We start from the raw sequence: 25,000 nt of genomic DNA on the forward strand, positions 1-25,000 counted from the left end.
CAATTCCCCTATATTTTTCGATTATTTCAGAAAAAAGCAAATTCGAACTTGAAAATTTTGAACCAAATGGGTTGTATCTTGTGTGATTTTTTGCGAGAAATCGAATGAATGCTGTTTGAGCCCCCGCACGCTTTGGAAAATGGAGTTATGGCTGTTTTACCCTAAATTCCCCTCAATTTTTCAAATTGTTAAGAAAAAGCATGTTCGGACTTGAAAATTTGTAATCTTTTGGGACGTATCTTGTGTAATTTTTTCCGAGGAATTCAATAAAGGCTGTTTGAGCCACCGCACGCTTTGGAAAATGAAGTTATGGCTGTTTTTACCCTCAATTCCCCTACATTTTTCAATAATTTAAGAAAAAGCATGTTCGGACTTGAAAAATTTGAACCAAATGGAATGAATCCTATGTGATTTTTTCCGAGGAATCCAACGATGCCTATTTGAGCCACCGCACGGATAAGGAACAGGAGTTATGGCTGTTTTACCCTCAATTGCCCAACATTTTTGAAATAGCTCAAAAAAAGCATGTTGAGATCAGATAATTATTAACCAAAAGTAAAGTATTTTGTGAAGTTTTTTCCGAGGAATCGAATGAAGGCTGTTTGAGCCGCCGCACGCTTCAGAAAATGAAGTTATGGCTGTTTTACCTTCAATTCCCCTACATTTTTCAAATTGTTAAGAAAACGCATGTTCGGACTTGAAAATTTTGAATCTTTTGGGATGTATCTTGTGTGATTTTTTCCGAGGAATCCAATGGAACCTGTTTGAGCCACCGCACGCTTTGGAAAATGGAGTTATGGCTGTTTTTACCCTCAATTCCCCTACAGTTTTCAATGGTTTCAGAAAAAATCATGTTCGGACTTGAAAATTTTGAACCAAATGGGTTGTATCTTATGTAATTTTTTTCAAGGAATCCAACGAAGCCTATTTGAGCCACCGCACGGATTGGAAACATAAGTTATGGCTGTTTTACCCTCAATTGCCCAACATTTTTCAAATAGCTCAGAAAAAGCATGTTCGGACTCGAAAATTTTGAACCAAATGGAACGTATCATGTGTAATTTTTTTCGGGGAATGCAACGAAGCCTATTTGACACACCGCACACATCGGAAACAGGAGTTATGGCTGTTTTACCCTCAATTCCCTTTCATTTTTTCAAAAAGTTCAGAAAAACCATGATCGGACTTGAAAATTTTGAACTAAACGAGACTTATCTTATGCAATTTTTTCCGAGGAATCCAATGAAGCCTGTTTGAGCCACTGCACGCTTTGAAATAGTGTGTTATGGCTGTTTTTACCCTCGATTCCCCTACATTCTTCAATGATTTCAGAAAAATGTAGGGGAATTGAGGGTAAAAACAGCCATAACTCACTATTTCAAAGCGTGCGGTGGCTCAAACAGGCTTCATTGGATTCCTCGGAAAAAGTCTCATTTAGCTCAAAATTTTCAAGTCCGATCATGATTTTTCTGAACTTTTTGAAAAAATGAAAGGGAATTGAGGGTAAAACAGCCATAACTCCTGTTTCCGATGTGTGCGGTGTGTCAAATAGGCTTCGTTGCATTCCCCGAAAAAAATCACACATGATACGTTCCATTTGGTTCAAAATTTTCAAGTCCGAACGTGCTTTTTCTGAGCTATTTGAAAAATGTAGGGAAATTGAGGGTAAAACAGCCATAACTTCTGTTTCCAATCCGTGCGGTGGCTCAAATTGGCTTCGTTGGATTCCTTGGAATAAATTACATAAGATTTAACCCATTTGGTTCAAAATTTTCAAGTCCGAACATGATTTTTTCTGAAACCATTGAAAACTGTAGGGGAATTGAGGGTAAAAACAGCCATAACTCCATTTTCCAAAGCGTGCGGTGGCTCAAACAGGCTTCATTGGATTTCTCGGAAAAAATTACACAAGATACGTCCCAAAAGATTCAACATTTTCAAGTCCGAACATGCGTTTTCTTAACAATTTGAAAAATGTAGGGGAATTGAAGGTAAAACAGCCATAACTTCATTTTCCGAAGCGTGCGGCGGCTCAAACAGCCTTCATTCGATTCCTCGGAAAAAACTCCACAAAATACTTTACTTTTGGTTAATAATTATCTGGTCTCAACATGCTTTTTTTGAGCTATTTCAAAAATGTTGGGCAATTGAAGGTAAAACAGCCATAACTCCTGTTCCTTATCCGTGCGGTGGCTGAAATAGGATTCCTCGAAAAAAATGACATAGGATTCATTCCATTTGGTTCAAATTTTTCAAGTCCGAGCATGCTTTTTTCTTAAATTATTGAAAAATGTAGGGGAATTGAGGGTAAAAACAGCCATAACTTCATTTTCCGAAGCGTGCGGTGGCTCAAACAGCCTCTATTGGATTCCTCGGAAAAAATTACACAAGATACATCCCAAAAGATTACAAATTTTCAAGTCCGAACATGCTTTTTCTTAACAATTTGAAAAATTGAGGGGAATTTAGGTTAAAACAGCCATAACTCCATTTTCCAAAGCGTGCGGGGGCTCAAACAGCATTCATTCGATTTCTCGCAAAAAATCACACAAGATACAACCCATTTGGTTCAAAATTTTCAAGTTCGAATTTGCTTTTTTTCTGAAATAATCGAAAAATATAGGGGAATTGAGGGTAAAAACAGCCATAACTCCATTTTCTGAAGCGTGCGGAGGCCAGAACAGCCTTCATTCGATTCCTCAGAAAAAATTACACACGATAGGTCTGTTTTCGTTCAAAATTCTCTGGTTCGAATCAGTGTTTTTCTGGAATGTTTACAAAATATAGGGGAATTAGGGGTTAAAAAGGCACTATATCTCCGTTCGTAAGCTTGTGCGGCGTTTGAAACTATGTCCAATCGATTCTCCGGAAATTTTCACAAAAGGAAAGTATATTTCCATAGATTTGGGTCATGTAGCACGAAAGATATTGAATTTCTTCGCGGTTTGTACACTTTTTTCCCCATTGTGCACTGAGAGGAGGTAGGGGTACCTAATATTCATAGAAATATTCCTCGTTCCCAAATATTACCCCATGCCAAATTTGATAGCATTCGCTTGATTGTATTTCGAGCTATGCAAAAAATTGTCTTTTGTTTGGAAACCCCTCCCTTCAAGAGAGAGGGAGGGGTCTCAAACCATAATTGAAACCTTCTCCTGCCTCCAATACCCCCACCTGCCAAGTTTCACGCAAATCGGTTCAGTAGTTTCCTTATTTGTCAATTCAATAAATCGTCACGCTGACTTTTATCATTTTTTTTACAAAAATTCTTCGAAGATTGTTAAAATTTCGTCAAATTTTTGTTGATTTTGTATGGAAGTCTTTGTAATTTGGAAGGGTTCGAAAGTTCGAAAGAAACCATCCCTGGTCTTAAAAACGGCTACGTACCAAATTTCACGTTGATCGGTTTAGTAGTTTCCGAAAATTGTCAGAATGTTGTCATATCTTTATTAATTTTGTATGGGAGCCCCTCTGCCTTTAAGTCGAAGCGGTTTGAAACTATTTTAGAGAGCGCCTCCTGTATTATGGCAGCACAATTAGGAATTTTTCATTATGATTTCAGATGTGTTAAAACTTTATTTAATTTTTGAGATTGTTGTTCTGGAACTTTATTCCTTTTTAAAATGAAGTTCATTTTACAAAGCCAGAAAACAAATGTTCCATATTGTGAATTCAGACTGCTTCTTAAATTTAGTGGAGAAATGAGATGCACTTACAATTTTTGTTAAATTGAGATATTCTTTGAAAATTTTGATTCACAAATCAATTTCAACTTTCCGAATTTCAATCGATGAGTTTTCGGTGTTTTGGTTCTGAGTTCTGAATACATCCAAAATGACATTTCATGGTAAGAATCATAAACTTAATATTAATCAATAGTGTGACTTTGAGGATTGCAACCTAATTTTTTTTTATATTACAACCTAAAACTTTTTATCTTCGTATATGGAATGAAATTTAATTCTTTTACAGTCTGAGCTCTGTAAATAAACTCGAATCAAGATTTTCCCCCTATTTAATGTCTGATTCCATGGGAAAAAATACATTTATTTTTTTGATAACTTTTTTCAGAAGTTTTAACTTAAAAAATTGGAGTTGGAAAATATAGATACGATTGTTGAAATATTGCTCTAAATTAGAAAATTATAAATGTCAGAACTTCAGAATTTTTATAGAAGATTTTTTTTGCTTTTTGTACTTAGTCTCACATTTTTGATTTCGATATTTTTTGGAAGGGTTAATATTAAGTGCTCAATTATTTTAATTTGATTTGAACTTTTCAAAACTTATTATTTCTGTACTTTATAAGAAACGAATCTGCCAAATTTTCAAAAATAGTTGATATTGTCATCCGTTTGTTCCTAATTTACGAAAAGGAAAGTCGGGTAAGATGGACACAGCGGGTAGAATTGGACACTTTCAATATTTCTAAAATTACAATGTTTGGCACAAATTTAATGATGGGAATATGTTTGCCTATGTGTATCAACACTTTCGAGACCCTTTCAGGTCTCATAATAGTTAACAAAACAAACAGAAACTTTGAGGATCCATTATTTGATGTAATTTTCTCTCCTTAGACAATAGTCCATAACTCGCAACATTTTCGAAAATTTCAACCGTTTTCAAAAGTGGAGTGTTTATTAGGCTTCTATTTATCAATCTGAAGGAAAATCAACGAATTTTAGTCAAAGGGCTTGGACAACAAATGTGCTGAAAAAAATTTGTTTAACGGGTAGACGGACACGTCATGGTCGGGTAAAATGGACACATAAATATCTCCCGTTATTTTAATTTTTCATCGGTTTGATCTTCCATATGTCTTCAATAGACCTTGGCAAGAGCAATTGTCGGTCAAAAAGCACTCAGCATCTCTAACAGACCTTAAAACTGTTTAAAGAGAATCGCCGGTGAAGCGCCTTTAAAATACGGAATTCCGAACACCACACTGTTTGGCTTCTGGACTCGGACCAGTTGGTTCCATTTTGGTTTTAACACGTTCTCAAATACTTAACTCATAAAAGTATGTTCTTTTACACTGACCAATTTTGAAAAGTGTTATTTGCAAGCATGTTTTAGATTGCTATAAAAATAGTCTTGAAGGAAATTGAAAAATTCCAATGGTTAAAGCTATAGCAAATAGAGTGTCCATTTCCCAGCCATTTTAGCGTTCCCGGGAATCGGGAAATCTGACAAACTTTTTCCCGGGATCCCGGGATAAAATGGAAAGGAAGATTACAACATGAAGATCTTAACCCTCTACTGCGTACGAATCCTTATCAATATGGTATTTTTAAATCTAAGGTAGTACTTATTTTTGCAAAACATTTAAAACTTTTTTAATGCCTCAAAAGTTCAATCAGCAAACCGAAGACCCAAAAACAAAGTCCTTTCACCGACAAACTGGTATGATTCAAGCTGCAAAAACTTTAAATAATTGTGAAAGATTTCTCTCTATCAATAGAAATTAGTAGGCTAGACTTCAAGTTAATCATCAAATATCGTAAATTTTCAGATAATTATCCATTTGTTTTACAATATGTCATTTCTTTGCTGATGATTTTACTTCTATCAACAGTATTCAAAACGGAAGATTTGAATGGTGAATATTGGAAAATGGAACATTCTGATTCTTTCCGTAGAGTTTCATCATTAAAATTTATACATTTGTTGTCGTTTTTCACTTTAAGACTAAGTTTTCGATTGAAAAAACATTGTTTTATTAAATTCAATGTATTAACCTTCCAAAGCCGTTCGCTAAATATCCGTTTCGGTGAAATATGCGTTGTAATTTGATTTCGTTCTCCTGGCTGTAAATGTTAACCGATTTTGATGATATTATATTCATTGTGTAGGTAATTTATTTTTTAATTACTCAACATTTCAAAATAAAGTCGATATATATTACCAGGTTTTCAGAAACTGGTTTAGAAAGTTAAAAGTCCGAAAAATCAATTTTATTTTTAAAATACTCATAACTTCTGACAGCTTTTCTGTATTCAATTATTTCATTGATGTTTGAAATTGTCAAGAATCCATCTATCCGACAATGTATAGATATGTTGGGGTCCAATAAAAGTTTTTACCGCTATGACAGATCTTCCGGTAGAAAAAAGTCTTAATTTAAAAAAACGACATCCAGTTTTGGCTTTGCTTAGCTGTATTTCATTTCTCAATGAACCGAATTTAAAAACTCAAATTTTAGTTTTTTGGCGTTAATTTGATCATTATTTTCATAGAACATACTTGGTATGTCAAAACTACCAGGTAATCAGTAAATTGGAATGATGATAAAGATGTTTGAAATGTGCGCTTCGGGTCATATTGACCCGAACGGCTTTGGAGGGTTAACCAGATTTACGAAAAATAATATTTAAGACTAAGCCATCAAGGTAGAACTATCATTTTCTTTGCTCAATCTGATTGATTTTGCCAATTTTGATCGTGTAAATTTTTAGTAATTTAGCACATTTTAGTGGCTACGAGAATTCCCGGGATTTTTTAAGCGTTTCCCGGGATTCGGGAATTCCCGTTTTTTTTCTAATACCCGGGAATTCTCGACCGGGAAATCACGGTTAGGACACTCTAATAGCAATCAACCTAAACTGCCCATCTGCACGAAAACTGCGATGGAAAAAGGGATATATGACTTTCTATTGTGATTCTACCTTACGCGATTTTCTCCTATACATAATAAAGTAAGGAAGAATTGTACTGTCTAACAGTTCTTGAGCTATTTAAATTTATTTTTCTCTTAAAACCCCACAGCTATGCTTCAAGTAGCATTTTAAATAATTTACCCAGTTTTGCCCGGATTTTCAAAGCAGGATTTGGGAAAAGCTCAATCCTGTCCGGTCACTTGGATTTTGAAAAAAAAATCTGGATTTTGTTGAACAATATACAATCCAAACAAAAATTCAATTAAATTAATATAATGAATGGTTTTTGCTTCAATGAACAAAGTTGTTGAAGTTATTCTCATATTTCTTATATTTTTTGGAATTGTAAGATGGGAACGCCTCGGTGAAAAAAAAAATCTTCAAGTGTAATGAATTTTTCCAAAGAATTGTTATTAGTAATACCTGGATTTTTGCTTGATTTTTCCGGATATTGCTAGGACTTTCAATTGAAAATTCTGAAGTTCAATGCCCGGATTTTGACAGGTTGTTAGTAAAAAAAAGAGTCCGGATACGTACGTTATAAATCTGGAAAACTTAAAGGCATTTTTCCAAAAATGTTTTTCATAGTAAGTTTTTTTAATCAATTTATCGTGTAACAGACATCGTATAAATTCTTCTGAAAGATACTTAAAACATTGGATAAATGCCTTAATAACAAAAAAAAAAAAAACAATTCAAATATTTATTTATGGAACATAACAAGTCTGCTTAATATAATCATAATTGTTATAAAACAATCCAAAACTACTGTTCAATTTCTTTAGCATACAACACCCAAAATATGGCCTTTACTCCAATCATGAGTTTTCAATATGTCAACATGATTGGCATAAGATGTGAACGCCAGCGGCGATGATTCGATTTAAGACCGCTGGCATTAACCTCCCTCAGCGCAAACGCATTGCGTAAGACTTAAAAAGTTTTTTTTTATATCATCCTTTTCACATCACAAGATAAAGGAAGATAGAAATCATTAATGAATTTATGCCGTGCGTGTGTATTACGAATAATACAAAGAAAAAAATCCTTGTTTGCAAACAACCTCCGGCCAAGCTACCCAACAATGCGTATGTATGTAAGCGGGCAGTAGGAAAGTAAAAACAATTTCTCGTTTCCAATTCTCTCTCCCAACATAATACAATAATGGCAAACCCCCGGCAAAATGCCAGACATTGTGCGTTTTTTGGTGATTGGCGTGACAGAAAAACTTTGACATTTAACCCTCGCTCTACAACTAGCTCAGGTGGTACATTGGTTAAGCTATCGAGTTCAATTCCCACCGAGGCATTTTCATTTTTATTTCGTGATTCTGGGATGAAATATCCAATGGGATGGACATTTTTCTTGTTTCTCTTGAAGGTTTGTATGTAGTGGTCCTGCATCATTTTGACTGAAAGTTCGAGTCTTTATGCCAGTGCCGGGAAAGCAATCATATCATCTTTGGCTCAGCGCATTTTCGGCAAATAGTTAGCTCCGACCGGCATCGAAATTTTGCAAACTCCTCTTTGGGTGTACATATGAAGTAAGGAGAATTCAAGAAACCTTCTTTGCTTTGTAAATATTATCATTACTATTGTATAGCATATACATTTTGTTTGTAGACCTTATATTTTTAATGTATTGAAATTCACAATATTTAATCGCTTTTGAAGAAAGGAGACACCCCCTAGCTACGTAAACGCAGAGCCGGTACACCGGCTGTCATCACAGTCGAATGATAACTTTAAACAGTTACACTTAACAGTACTTAGCACAAACGGGCACCGCTCGCTATACTTAATATTTAGTTGTAGCTCTAGCTACAGTGTACTAACCTCAGCTTTAGAGATAGATCCATAGAGTTTCGTTTTGGGGTATACGCGCGCACACGCCTCGATCCATGCATGTGCCGCTCACTTGCTGCCCGACTGGCTACCTTTTGCGTTGACCCACGTTTTTGGTTGAGGTAACGTAATCGGTCCCATACTTGGACAAAATTTAAATTTCAAATTTTTAAAGGTTCTCAAATGTTCGGCTAAGTATTGATAAATGAGTTGTTTCTTCTATAAGCGATACACAGCTATTTACCTACTGAAATTTAAAATAACCATCTCTTTTTTGCTACTTTCGAGTAGAAATTGGAACCATCACGATTGGTTGCGTTACAGCTGATCCGAACTGACTACTGAATCAACCGGTCGGTGTCGTTTTGTGAGTGATTTCTGAGAATCCACCTCATTTTCGGAAGGGGAGGAGGTATGACATGTAGTCAGTCACTTTGTAATGACCGGCAACCTCAACCTTTTTTTCCTGGGTTCTTGTCTGTTTTCTGGTTTTTTTTTTGAGTTCGTGCTCCCCGGCTGCTGGGGGGGATCACATCACTCTAAAATCACTAGCTACTAAATTTACTTGAAACTAATGAGCGTCGTCTTACTATAGGCTTAAACTGAGACGTTGCAAGGGAAATTCGAAAAACAACATCCGACCGATGGATATGGGTTTATGTTTGAACCAGGTTAAAGTGTGTGTTCAAGAGAGAGAATGGGGGAAAACCTAGGGGCGATGAGCGAGCACTTTATGTTTTCGTTTGCTTAAGATTGTTGTTGGATGTTTATGTGTTTTGAAGGTTAATGAGCGGCAGCAGAGCATCATCCAGCAGGAGGGTCTTCGAGGCGCCAGCGTTTAGCTGGCCTTGGGTAAAAAGTTTTGGATAGCATAACAAGCAAGTCCAATTGGAAACAAATAAACATTGTGTTTCAAACAGATAAATATCAAATTATTGACGTTAAAATAAACACGTCCAGATGTGAAGCGTTCAAAACTGAAGGAATATAAATGCATGAAAGCTAATTTCAAGAAAATACGATTCAAAATTATGTTGGTACCTGATTAACGATAAATGCTCTGGAAAGTTGCAGTTTATATTCGATCAAAAACGTATGAAGAATAAAAATAACAAGCATAGTTTCTTCAAATTCCATAATGCATCATATCAGTTACACTTGGGTTAAATTGAGCCTAATACGTGCAAAAATTTGAATGACGTAACTTGTTGTGCCAACCAAATCCGAATAGATTAGAATAAATTTTGCAAACACCACTACAATTCCTTTCCTTTTTCATTGACTTACAGTAAACGATGGTTATCGAAAGGCAAAAGGGTGCTGCATTTCATTTGCAATTCAACTGCACCTAATCAGCTATAGTAGAAAGTTTGTTTTAAAAGCCGTTAGTATATCAAATGCTCTCTTATGAGTCAATTCTTTTGGACCTATCCTGCTATCGAAGCCATTTGAGTGACGTAAAGTGTGAAGAAATGATAATTATACGGGTCATTCTAGCCATTTTTATTTGTCGTCTCATAGTTATTGAATTTCATAATAGTTGCCTATTACTATCAAAGTTATTTCAGTTTTTGTTAGTTAGACTAAGGTTGCGAGAACTTTCTCGCACGTCTTCATGTCGAGCATATCCGGGCTATTTTATTCAAAAATCAAGCAAAAACTGGGCTTCTGATTTCAAAAATTATAACCCGAAATCCGGGAAATATTCGGGCAAACTTAGTCAAAACCCAGCAATAACTTAATGAAAATCAAGAAGAAAAACAATCGAAACATTTTTTTTTTCATCGAAACATATCAGCAAATTTTAAACAATTATTTTTTTATTCCAGAAAACCGTTCTTGATTATTTGGATAAATTTCGATTTCGATTAAAATGCTCCGTTTTTAACTTTGTTTTTTAGTCTTATGACTTACTGGCATGGTTAAATATTTCACACTTAAACATTAAAAAATAAAAAACAACGCAATTTTTCGTGACATTTTGTATGAGAGAGTGGGGAATCATGGGCCACTTTATTTCGTTGTTCCATAACTTCTTTATTATAAAAGATAAAATGAAAATAAAAAATGGTATGGTTTTCTACATTTTCAAGGTATCATAAGGTATTTTTTTTTAAATTTTTAATAAGTTATGTTCTCCAAATTCTGACTGTTTGAAAAAAAGCAATATTTTTTGGATTTTGAAAAATGGTGGGGAATCGTGGGCCACCAAATCCAAATTGACCAAATAACATGCAAAGTTTATGAGTTGACCCAAAACTGTGATTTCCTAATTCATTTCGTTATTTAAAAGCTAATTCAGATGATGAAATAAAAAATAGAGCTGTGTAGATCGCATAGATTCCAAAACCTGGCTAACGAACGTTTTGGCAAAATTTCTTATATAGGATGGACAAAATATTTTTCATAACTCTTCATTTGGCATAAGAAAACTTTGCAGATAGGTAAAACGTATTTTTAGTTCTGAATGTGTTAAAAACATAATAATATAGGTGATTCAAGATGTGTGGCCCACGATTCCCCACAAGCTATGATTTGCAAATTGGTTGCGTTTGTGTGACTTATTGATGTTTCATCAAAAATTCCTTTTCCACGCGAAAGATCATGCCAAAACTAAGATCATAAGCGAATTAGCATATTTTTGTTATGCACTTTAGGTTCCCCATCGATGAAATTAACGGGTGTTTTTTTTAATTATATAAGTAAATTTTTCTAACTTTTTTAAGCGTGATAAATAAAAAAAGCATATGATGCGTATTTCAGTCAACAACATATAAGAATATATGCTCACGCAAAGCGACGACGATGACAGTTGGTTTGAGATTTTTTATCTCAACACACATCTGAGATATTAAAAGTGGCCCACGTTTCCCCATGGCCCACGATACCCCACTCTCCCCTACTAAATTCATCGAAATTGAAAACTTTTAATTATCATAATGGCTTCAAACCATCGTGCATATCATTTGCAGGAAATATTCTACGTTATTAATAAGGTTTTAGACATTTTAGTAAATACTCATAAATAATATGTATTATGGTTGTACACAAACCTAATATATAACAAAAGCATTGACATAAAATATAGATTAAATTAAGTGTTAAGTTTATATCATGGCCGTAGGAACGGGGTTTTTTGGGTGTTAAATCCCCCCCTTTGAGGATCCAAGAAAACAAGCGAGGTATTCTACTCTACATTTGAAAATCAGAATCAAATTATAATAATAGAGTAAGGTTATTCAAGAGTAACAATTGAGACTAAAATTCAATGTCAAAACCTCAAAAACCCATCAAAAGTTCAAAATTCTGCTAGATTTTAAAAATTGTCTCACTTGTTCATAGAAATTCACATCTGAATATTATTCCATAATTCTCATAACCAAAATTGTATTTCTATTTTCGTAATTCGGATTCCGTAATCAGTTCAGGATTCTTGATTTTAAGTTCATAAGTTTTCAGTTCGAATAATCATAAGAAATTAGAATTTAAATGCTGCTTTGAAATCCTGGTCAAATTGGGTTTTGCATTTCATATCAAATTAAAATAATATTTTTCGAGATCATATGCATTTTCAATAGTTTTATAATAGTTTTTCGAATATAAAAAGAAGAAAATTTTGTTAATATTCAAATTCTAAATTCTTAAACTTAATTATTACACAAAATTCAAACATTCAATGCTTCGAAATGGCAATCCAAATTTCAAAACTCAGTTTCACAATACAGATTAAAAATATATAATTTTTAATAATGAATTTAGATAACCTGAATTACTGAATTTAAAAATTAATTCATGAATTAGAGCTCTAAATCTTGGCATAAAATTCTGATCTGAAATTAAGATTCGGAAATCGCTTTTATTACATTTCAGGAACCGTTCAAAAATTCGGATACACATTCAAAGCTCAATTTTTGAATTCGGAATGCAGAATTCACATCCAGAATTCAGATTCTTCTAACTTTCTATCCGTCTTTAAAATTTCATAACCTTAAGATGTTCTTGCTTAAAAGGACATCAGTTTGTACCGATTAGGCAGATAAATTAAATAATAAACATAGATTACGGTGATTAGTCTCTTCATTGAATGCAGTCTCAAAATTCGGAAAAAGATTAAGCTTGTAAATAAATTTTACAATCAATACAAATTGCTTAGGATTTCCAGATTGTTTTTTACAAACTATTTTTGAAATATTAGTTTGTAAAAAAAATTCTGCTGGAAATCACAAATAAAAAGTAGAATTTAAACACCTCAAGTTTTATTTAAAACATATCATCCACAGGATTATCATTATGGAATTGATTCTTTTGAAAATATTTGCTATTGAAGAAACATGTTCCTGATCTTCAACTAAAATATCTGCACAAAATTCCTTATTTTTTCGGTGTATTGTTTAACTGTTTAACATTATAAACACATTAAGGACAGTGAGAAAATCCTAGCCGCTGAACACTAAAATTCTTGATTTTATATTTCAAAAACCAATAGACAAAACTCTGCGAAACTAATATATTTGAGTAACGGAAAGGGTTGTGTTCATTTTTTTTAAATGAGGTTTCATTATAAGATCTATAGCATTTGAATAACCTTTTTAATGGAGCATACTTAAGGGAAGCGAAAAAATGAGATATCTCGTATTTGGTCTGTAATGTTAAAACACATTAAGAACCGCGAATAAATCTAAGCCTGGAAACAAATCCACATTCTTCATCTTAAAATTAAAATCATTAATTTGGTTCAGGTTTGCATCAAACAAATTTGATCTAAAAAATGTTAATCCCTCACTTTTTTTTAAATTTGATTTATTTTCATCAAAGGTTAGAATATTTTAATTTGCAGTTGAGTTTGGGAAGATTGGGCTTGTTTGATTTAAGTATAGAATAAGTTCATTTTTGAGAAATAGAAGGCTCTCCTAAAAATAAACTTTTTTTATGCTCAAATCAACTAAGTTTTATCTTCCAGACTCTTAAACAAATTCAAAGATTTTAACCATCGAAGCTAGCTCACCTTTTAGGTTAAGGACCAATTTTGTAAAGTTACGATTTAATACGAAAACATTTAATGTAAAAGAACTTAAAAATGACTATCATATTATAGTTAAAACATAATTTATTTTATTTTTTTTTTGTGCGTGAGTTGTTGTGCAAAAATAAATGGTTAAATGGTTAAAATGATTTGGAGTGAATTTGTAACGAGAACACTTGAACAGCCTCTAACCCTTCGTTTCAGAAAGTAACAAATTTGCAAAAATTGTTGTATGGGAAAAGTAAAAAATCATATTTTTTTAAAGTTTTTTCATGATGTACACATCATTTAAAACTGTTTGAAATGATTTTAAAAAATAAATTCAAAAAAAAAAAAAATAAATATAGCTTTAAGAAGGTAGTATCCGTACTTAAATGTTCAACTTAACAAACTTTTGTACTTCGATTTTTAGTTTGATTACCAAGGTTGCCGAAATCACAGAAAAATCTGTATTATCACAGAATTATTAACAAAATTTCTTCACAGAATCAGTGTCACGGTTCACAGAATTTTTTAAATTTTCACAGAATTCACAGATTTTCTAAATTTTGTACAGATTTCCAAAATAATAAGTTTTTGTCACATTTGACTTTTTTCTGACTCTAAATTATGAAAATATGAAAACAAGGTAATGTAAATTGATTTTTTTTTCTATTGAAACATGGAAACATTAACAAATTGAAAACTGCTTAAGTTCCAATTTGATAATGTTTCACATGATTTACCGATGAACTTCATAGAAATAGCGTCACAGAAAACCGTCACAGAATTTTAGGTTCAAATAACAGAAATCGAGATTTTTTTTTTGCAAAAACATGGATTTTTTTTCGGCAACCCTGTTGATTACTCGAAATGGAAAAAATGCTTTTTGGCTTTCCGCTTTAGATTTGAAATCGAAGTGGATGGATTATTTGAGATTTTAATTTATAAAGTAGGATTAACATATAGTATTTGGTATTTGATGTTCTCAAGAAAAAAGAATAATAATATTAAAAAAATGTTCTAAATTCTTTAATTTAACCCCAAATCACACAGGATGGGATTATTACTTTTCATATTAAAATTTTTGTTATAAATCACACATCTGAGGATTTACTGAAAAAACTAATTTGAAAAATGAAGCAAAATTTGAAATATTTGAAAAAGCTTCAAAATAACGAATCTAGTTTTAAAAATTTTCAATTTTTTTTCAAATTTTTTTAGTAAATTCCTATTCTAGAGTTATCTGTGATGGAAATTGACAAGCTGAAACCTGAATCATAAATCTATTGATTTAAGCATTGTTTAATCCAAGCATCCTTAACTAAATATTCTTAACTAAGCATCCTTGAAAATGTTATTCTGTTTTTTTTCAATTTCAAAATAATAATCGTGATATAAGGTTTATTTAAATCTAAGTTTGAATTCTTGCTTTCTGAGTTGTGAATTTTTATTAAAATGAGTGCTGTGATTTGTGATTTGGAAATAAATATGCGATACTATTTCACTTTGAACTTTCTCAAACTAAATTTTACTTTCTGACTCAAAACACTTTGTGAGTTTTTATTCAAAGTTCAGGATGGAATTATTTCATCTTTGACCTTTTATTTTTTATCATTTCCCGATATTCAACATTATAATCGAGATTCTGATAGCAAATTTTGGTTTCCTGATTCTTCTTTAACCCTCCAAAGCTGTTCGGGTCAATATGACCCGAAGCGCACATTTCAAACATCTTTATCATCATTCCAATATACTGAAGAACTGGGAATTTTGACAGACCAAGTACATATGTTCTATGAAAATAATGATCAAATTATCGTTATTGTTTTTTTAAAGTAAGATTTTTTTCTACCGGAAGATCTGAGATAGCGGTCAAAACTTTCGTTGGACATTGTCGGATAGATGGATTCTTGACGATTTCAAACATCAATGAAACACTTAAATACAGAAAAGCTGTCAAATGTTATAAGTATTTTAAAAATAAAATTGATTTTTCGGACTTTTTACTTCCTGAACCAGTTTCTGTAACCTGGTAATACATATCGACTTTATTATTCAATGTTGAGTAATTAGAATAAATTACCTACACAATGAATATAATATCATCAAAATCGATTAACATTTACAGTCAGGAGAACGAAATCAAACCACAACTCAAATTTCCCCGAAACGAATATTTAGCGAACGGCTTTGGAAGGTTAAATATTGTTCTTTCAAAAAAAATGTTTGAGAAATTTTCGTTTTTACAAATGATATTATTTATTTATTACAACTCCATTTATTAGGCCTTTTACTTTCACAAAGTTTAAATGTGCCGAATGTTTACAAATGATATGTAACAGATATTTATTTTATTGTGTTTTTCTTATATACTCTTAAATTTACAGAATATATTAAGATTTCAACTGGAAGTTCTTATTGAAAATTTTATTTAGTGAATTCATTTTTTTTTTTTTGTTTGACGTCTTTTTATTTTTTCATTATGATTTTGGATTCAGTTTTTTTTATGATCATAACTGATTTTTTAGGTTTGTTCCTGGATGTAAAGCTTGGCTTTTTCTAGATTTATTCTCTCTTCTTGAACGTACATACTCTCTGGCTAAAATTTCGACGTTACTGAATATCGAATAAGGTACACCGGGGTAAGTGTGGACGGTTTTCAAGGCATCTTTCAATAATTATTGTGTGTAATTTATGTTGCAACACACGAGATCCGACTTTATCAAAAAAACAGAACAAACTAGTCCTTTACCCAACTTTTCATGTTCCGAATGCTATTTATAGTTAAATAATACAATTCATGAAGGATGAAGGAAAAACAATTGAAAAAATGTGTAAACATCAAGTCTTTTTAAAGCTCCACACTTACCCCAGGTAGGGGTTGGAGACAAAACATTATTTTTTTGTAAATAAACTCTTTTTTCTTCATTTTTAACCGTCCGTTTCTTTTCCTAACTGTTTATTGGAATGTAAGGATTGTTTCAATGTAGAGTTTTTCATCGAGAGCCAGCTGGTTGACGAGAAATTTTCAATTGAAAAAGATGCACATCAACTCGACACCGTAGTTGAAAACAGAAAATTCCAAAAAAGTCGCTGTAAACATCCGTTACTGTATGAATCGTATCTTTTTCACAGTTATTGCATATATTACAAGTAAATTGAACAATCTGCCTTAAAAGTTTGAAAAAATAGTGCACAGTATTGTTTCAATAGCCATCGTCCACACTTACCCCGGTGTACCTTATGAAAGTTTCTTTCTAAGGATCAATAATTTTGGCCAATTTTATGCAACTTTAAGCAAATACAATTTGCATAATCAGATAGAATATTCTACCTTACTTCTTGAAAAACTTTTCTGGAATTTTAGTTAATTTTTTACAGTGCATTCATTACTAGCCTTGAAATGGATGTGGATAATTCAGGGATTTTTGAGTAGATTCTCAACTTTGTGAAATTTTCGTTTCGTTATTTTTGATTATTTTTAGAATCTATTTTTAGGGATATTTTAATACTTTAAGAGATTAAGTCTAAATTATACATTCGAGTAGATATTTAAAATAACATTACATTTTGTTGTCAAGCAGGTTTTTCGAACACAATTAAGTTCAAATATTGATTTCATAAAAAATGTCTGCTGTTTTTAAGGAATTTTCACGAATGGATCATTTATCTAAAACACATATAAAAACAATGGAGCATAATTTATGATGATAAATTTTGATTTTATACTTTGTTTCACCCTTTTGTTTTCATTCGATTTCAAAACTTTTATGAGTTTTATTGAACAGGAGACAAAATTTCGCTTGGTGTCAAAACAAAGCCACAACCTTGAATTTACCCATCATTTATTACCTTGCAGCTATTTCTCCTTCTCTTCCTATTTTCCCATTTCCTACTAGATATAAGTGAATCCAGTTGTTACCGAATGCATATTTCCCTACGTTTTGTTGTTGTTGTTATTATTATTATTGTTTTTGTTGTTGTTGAGTTGTTATGACAATTGTTGCCGCCATCTTCAGTTTTATTGGCACCAATCTCGGCCGCCAGCCAGGTTGTGTGTTTGGATGTTGGTGCCGCCTTGCTAGCCGTTGCTACTACAACTACCTGTCTCATCTTCGAAAAAAAATAACGAAAAAAAACTATAAAATTATAAGAAAAAAAAACCCTGAAGAAGAGAAGACGTTGGTTGCACTGGATCTTCCATATCTTTTTACGATCTGCCGTTACGAGATGATTTCCTGTTTGCTGTTTTTTTTTCTTTCCATATTTCTCTCGCCCGCCTGAATCGGGCCAATGTTTGCGAAAAGGAATATTTTTTTCTGCTGGCTCCTACTCCACTCCGGTTTGTCGTACGTAAACAACAATAATATCTCACATGATGGTTCCCCGAGGTCGGATGATGGGACAACAGACAAAAAATCTTTCTCAAAATAGAACCGAGACCATTTGACGCAGCCCAAAGTTTGGGCCGCTGGGAAATTCCACAGCATCCGGTCGAAGGCGAAGAACCTCGAAATTTTTAATTGATCCTTCCATTTCATTCTGTTTTGATGGTTTTTTCCTTGGAAGTTTAGTAGGAAAAGAAAAAAGAAATCTAACACCAGTTACCTAGTTCCAGTTAACTTCGAAATGAGGTCTGCATTTTAGGGATTTTTTTTCTTCAGCCTTGGAGTTGAGAATGCATGTTATGGCAAACAAAAAACAAATGATACAGAATGTTAATTGAATTTTTTGAAATTTACACAGTTTGATATTCACTAAAAACTTTAAAAATGTACAATATTTTTCCATAGTCAATTTTCTCTGCCATCGAAGGCGGCCAATAGTAGAATAAAGAGAATCCCATGTGCATCAAACTGGTTTTTTTGCAAACCGGTTGAGTTTGACCGACTGAAAATAAACTCGTGAAAAAGATGAGAACACCAATACAACATGAACTCGCTGAGGTTTGATCCTTTGGAACGTTCAGCTGATGCATAAATTATGTATTCAAATATTCAAATGTCATTGGAACACATGATCATTTCCCCCAGTGTGATCCAATTCAACCTGAAGACGACCGACACGATCGGAATTCGGGAAACTGGCTAATATTGACAGATGTTGGTGGGAAATTCTGACATCTGACTTTGGGAGTTTAGGGAATCCGATTCTGAATGTGTTAGATTGCAAATTTGGAACAGTGCCAACCTTCAATTATTCAATTAGCGTTTGGCGCCGTTGAGTTTTCTGGTTTGATCTTTTTTTTTTTAGAAATATCTGAAGTAGATATTTGATTTTCTATCAAAGTTATATGACGTGGAAGAAAAGTCTATTAAAAATTTGGAGGAAAAGAAACAAAAAATAACGCTGAGAATATTGTTGTTTTAATCGTTTCTCAAACAAATTTCAACGATTAGAGCATCCCACCCGGAAACTAACTACATTCATTCATTCATTCATTCATTGGCACTATTGAGGACCGAACAGCTCAAAAAGTGCCATGACAGTCATGACGACGAACGGCTTACGAGACGGATCGAATCTGGTCGAGGTCTCTTACGCCTCCATCATGCCATTATCGGCATCAGCCAGCAGCCAACTACTGACATCAGTAGAAGCCAAGGTATCTAATCGTTTTGCGATGGCGTCGATATAATGGGGAATTAATGCTTTTCCGGAACCGACCCCCTGGCAAAGTCCAAAAATCGCGCTTCCAAACGATCCATATCGTTGTCGTCGTCGTCGTTGTCGTCATCGTTGGTCGTCAAGAGTGTTGTTGGTTCCCTAAATCATTATTTGGGAAAATTGACTTCCGGTTGATTAGACTGGCTGTTTGTGATTTTGTCGGATCTTTACGATCGTTGGGAAAAGTGATTATTGATTGATTCATCAAAGGTACGGTTAAATAGAGTTAATTAGCTTTGGATTTACGGTTGATTTAAGAACAACGTACTATGAATGTTGCTACGTTTTTAAATCCAATTCATAAAAACGAAAGTTTGCTGTTTACGATCCTAAATAAATTCTTTTAACTGTGAAACGAATTGAGGAGGTAGCTGATCATGGCACTCCAATATTTACTTGAACTTGATTTGACACAACTTCGAAAATTGCTGAACCAATTAATGACGGTCGCCATGGTATGAAAAAAAGTCACCTCAGCGTGATCCTTTCTAAATAGGAAAAGATTCGAGTAACAAGCCGTTGTAGCCTTTTAACATTTCTCCAAATTTTTTTGAACCATTTCTCTTCAACTACCAGACAATACAACATCATGCAATATTCTAACTTGTGTTGGAAAAAAGTGTTATTTTTTTATGTTAATTTCTTCGGCTTTTTGAGATTCTGTTAGTTGTTATGGATAGCAAACGTTTTTCAAGTGAATGCCATCTTGTATATGTGGTAGGAGAGGATATATAATAATTTGTGAAGTTAAAACCAAGCATCTTTCAAATTGTTTTTTTTTTATGATTTGCTCAGAAAAGTCGGATAGGTTGTGCTTCAGGTACATAGAATATCCAGCTTGTTCATATTTTTTCATCTGAACTAATAGACAGTGTTATATTGCATAAACCACATTACTTATTAATATGCCACTGCATTAGTTATGGCACAATTTTTTCAACTTCCCAACTTGTAGTTTAAGAAAGTGTACTACTCCACCTAATCACTGTTCCCGGAGAAATGAGTCTTCCCTGAAATGCTTCCAGGGTATCAAACCAGAACCAATCCGCGTGTTATTCAATGGATCAAATCCGTTGGCCGGATTTCATGGTTTCCGATTTGCTCCCGCCCCATGAGGATTAGCTAGCCCCGACAAAGACTGCTTGCAGTCGGTTCGAATTTTTGTGACCGATGGATTTGCGCTTGCAAGAGTGGCTGTTTTTTTCTTTGCTGCTTCCGAACTTTCTCGCATGCGCTTCCACCAGAGCGGTTGATCCGATTTGGATTAGTAGCGGTTCCGGATGGGAAATTGCTGTGATTCGTTTTAGTAGGTATTAATTTTTTTCTTATTCAATCTGGTTCAACAAAAGTGTTGAACCAGATTCGAAAAACTTTCAACAAACTTAGCAAATTCTAATTCCAATTCCAATCAGCTGTCGAGTTGCCATTTGAAAAGGTTACCATTTGAAGCTTGAAAGATAAAACCAACATCCGGAGGTGTTTCCAGCGTAAGTAGGTCATACAAAGCTACCAAGAATAGAGCGTCTGAAGCAAAGTTCACACGCCACTCTTCTACCAAGAAGTGGCCAAGACACATTCGTGACAACCATATCTGACAGAATCCCTTCACCCCCTTCCCTTGTTGCTTATTAGCTGTTTTTTTTAGCACTTAGTAGCAAACAAGAACGCACGCCTCAAGAAATCACGCGGACCGGGGCGGCAGCAACCTTGAGACGACACAATGTTCATTCGACTGACTAGTATACAACCACTATGCACTATGGTGCTGAAATCAGAAAAAAGGGTTGCAATGAGTGCAAAATTTCGGTTTCGCAATGTTTTATTATATATACATACTCTCGTCGACAGTCGTACATCACGTGTAAGAAAAACCGCCTAGAGAGCGCTTTTGGCATCCGCAATCTGAGGTAGTTTAACAACAATTTCGAGAGCAATTTCGGTGCCCGGCAGCGACTTAAAACGACAACAAACAAAAAACCTTGATGTTGTAAGAATTTCACTCGAAGCAAATTTACAAGGTAATAAGAATTGGTCTGGATTTGTTTAATTTTATTTTCAACTGAATGATTGCTGTAAAAATGACAAAATTGAACCTTGAACGTCTTTTGAATGTCTTATTTGATAACCTATGAATGGCGCAGATATGTAGTACATAATGGGCTTATTCTCTTATCAACAGAAGTAAATGAAATAAATTGGCATCCTAGGAAATGTAGAACACACTCTCAAAAGAGGGCTCGTAAAAGAATAACTTATTTAATTTTTGATTTTTTTTTTCGAAATGTACAAACATCACATCGTGATTTAAACAGTATCTTTCAATGTTGACATTTGGCTGAGCAAAAGGTACTCGAAGGTATTCAAAGCAGTTTCCTATGGGTGCCTTGAGTTTTTAGTCCTCAAGTAAACTTAAATTTTTCAAACTAGGACTTTGAAACATAGACGAACGTTTGTTTTTTAGGCCTATTTCACTTTTGTAACAGGCGTACTGTAAACTAGAGCTATATCTCCGGCTTATCATTCAACAACATGAAATTTTTCCACATAATCATCAATAAGTAAAACTAAAGTCTAAAATCTAAAACATATTTTCTAAAGTTGATAGCGTTAAAATTAAGTTTAAAATAGTCAAAATTTGTTATGTTTTTGGAAATTTTTGCTGTTAATAAAAAGGGTATTTCGAAATCTTAAAATTTTCTATTTTTCCTGAAGGATATATATACCTTTCCAGATGAAATCGAAGTTAGTAGAAATGGGTTGTTCCTGTGAAATTTCAACTTATTTCCTTTGTATGTGTATAGTTTGAGTGTTATTTTTAATGTCATTTTGTGATAAATTTTGAAACATTAAAAAAATAGGGATAATTTCCAAGAGCAAGCCTGTATCGGAGAAATGGCTTGGAACTCCATCAAATAGTAAAGATAATTTAATTGCTCTCTAAAACGACGAAAACTACACCAATTGGGCACTATCCGACACCTTTCCCGTATCTATCGGAAGAATTCGAGAGAGCGCAAGATTTGGCTCTCATAGCCATCAAATCGTTGCCAGCGAAAATATTTTCCAGTTCTCTCATTGGTCAATATTACTCAATTCTCATCTGATGTTTAGCCATCTGGATGCACTGCTGGTTGCAGAGAGAACATGACGATGGTTTTCTCACTTGGAGCAAGGGCGGGTTTTCTCACTTTTAAATTTACAAACATGGTGGACTTCCTATCATCTCCGATTTAAACTGACTTCAGACGACATTTTATAAGATCTTTGAACTATGCAGTTGGAATTGCGATTCGCAACATCATTGTAAACGACTTAAGTTATCATTTCTGATACGATTTCATGTTTGCTGGGATCCATGGGGTCTCACACTTAGAGGAATAGCTTCCAGTAGCGTAGGACAATCAAAAGAGGCTCGTGTTGCATTTCTTCGGGCTTGAAGAATAAATATCCACGTCTTTGAAACAAATTCCAATTTCGTAGCTTGGCATTTTAAACAGGTCTTGCCAGTTTAGGTTTCTAACGGCTTAACGCAAAAAGTGGTACTGTTACCGCAACCGGTACCGTTTTAGTAATAGACAGCTGGTACGTATTCGAAGATGGAGACAACTATGCTGCAAAACCGGCTCTTCAAACTGTACACGTCCTTGAAGTCCTTGGCCACTCGAAAAAAAAATCCGAGACTTCTAGAAGCTTTATCGACGACGTAGTTCGTATGTTTTTTAAACTCCAGCTTACGATTGAGTATTACGATTGGATCATTGATGTGGTCCACCCGCGCAACGGACTCATCTCCTAAGAAGTATTCCACTCAAATAGGCTACCGTCTTCATTAAAAACTGATAACTGCACATTTAATACGATTCAAAGGCTGTTGTTGATGTTGATGTCACACCACTGTGCGAACAGATTGAACTGGTTTTGCAGAAAATTAATGTCGTTCTGATCGTTTATGGTGTAGAACAGTTTAAGATCATAACAAAGCATAACAAAGTTTCAGACCGTCGAGGAGTGAGAGCACATCGTTAAAACAGATTAAGAAGATAATCGGTCCTAGGTGACTACCATGGGGCACACCGGAAGAGAGAACTCCCTGGAGAGAGAGTCTCCTATGTGAACTGTCAATTTTCGTCCAGTTAAGTATTTAACTGCGGAACCAGCCAAGTAAAGGTCCCAAGAATCCTATCCAAGCTTACCAATGACAATATCGTGGTTACCCTTACCAAATGCTGTTGACAAATCGGTATAAATGGCGTCGGTTTGGGACTTGGCAGCAAAATTTTCGTGCACATAGAAGGTCAACAGGTTAGTTGTGCTTAAGACAAAGCTAAACGTACTCCGATTTTTTTTTCTTCCGAGCAAAGTTTATGCAGAAAATTCATCATAAACGTCAATACATATACTCTTAAGGCCTCGATACGTTCCATGAAAGGAACGAAGGCCGTATAACGAATCACTGATTTTCATACTACTCCATATAAATTCAATGGGATCGGTTCCAAATTTGTAACATTGGTAACACGCTCTATCAGATCACATCGATTAATCGAATATTTATACATAGAATACATTTGATAAATCATTAAATAATAACAAATTTTAATAGAAATTTGATGACTTCAGAGTTGAAAAAAAAACCTTTAATTTAAAGACACTATGGAAATGTCGTCCAACAGATTACTGCCGTCATCTTTTTTGCTGATAAGTGAAGAAAGGCTTGACTTACACAAAAAATGGGAATGTTGTTTTCTTTTTGGCGAACTCTTTCTTCAGTTCTTTGTATTAACTAATAGATGAGTTGATTTCTTTAAGAAACTTTTTTGATTCATTTTCCAGAAGCATTTTTATGAAACCTGCTTAAATTAGAATAAAAAAAATTAGGTGCATCGTATTGCTAAAGATTCGAAGAACTACTTTGCCGAAAAACATAAACTTCTTTGAGGAATGAATTAGAAGTTATGACGATTTAAAAATTCAGTGATCCTAGTGCCTCCCAAATAACGATGTAAAATCGGGAGCCAAATCGATCATGTCCATCGATTTTTATGGTATTAAATTAAACAAAATAGAGAAACCTCTTTTAGGCTGTAATTGTAATTTTTAAACCGTTATAGCGAAACATTTAAGGCCGTAAATATTTGAACCGATGTAGCATCACACCAGAAAATGAATATTCATTTCTAAAGTTGTCTTATCATTTTTGCCACAACCAGGCTTCCCGTGTGTTTCGTACCTTGTTCGACCTAATCGCGAAACAATGGCCCATTTCGAAAAGAAATCTATTCCAAGTTTCCCGGCAAATGAGTCTACAGACGGCAAGCGGCTGAAAACCACACGGCCATTAGCGTACATGATGGATGGATTTCAAATGTGCGGTACGGTACCAACTACTCTGAAGTAGTAGCCTTTACGAAACAGTCTAGCACTCTCGTGTATCTTTGGTTTTTTCTCCACAAATCGGTGTCCGGTGTCATTACAACGGTCCGTTTGCGTAACATCTGTTTCGAGTTGGTTTTCAACGAACTGTCCGATTAACCTCTGCTTGTTACACTTAAATAGTAAGAGGGGGTCACGTTCTGATGAACTCTTGTTAGGTTGAATCTCACAGGGATCACGTCCGTCGCAAAACCGCGACCAGGCTAAGAAATCACGACTATCACGACGGATGATCTCTTTCAGGGTGCCATTTGTCGTCGTCGTCGTCGTGAAGAGCTTTGTCAATTAGTTCGTCCCGTCACTAACTACAAAATCTGACATAAAGAGTTCATCGTAACGCGCAATTGTGTTTAATCGAGTTGCGAGATCCCAATCCAATCCCCCCGTAGGAG

General features: G+C 34.1%; 1 protein-coding gene across 1 annotated transcript in view; it reads right to left on the bottom strand.

The window, feature by feature from the left end:
• LOC129744894 (retinoid-inducible serine carboxypeptidase-like) overlaps positions 1-25,000 on the bottom strand; it is a 290,042-nt gene that overhangs the window by 1,401 nt on the left and 263,641 nt on the right. The gene's annotated exons all lie outside the window — the stretch shown is intronic.

Source organism: Uranotaenia lowii, chromosome 2 (assembly GCF_029784155.1).
Source record: "Uranotaenia lowii strain MFRU-FL chromosome 2, ASM2978415v1, whole genome shotgun sequence".
In the NCBI taxonomy this organism is placed as follows: domain Eukaryota; kingdom Metazoa; phylum Arthropoda; class Insecta; order Diptera; family Culicidae; genus Uranotaenia; species Uranotaenia lowii.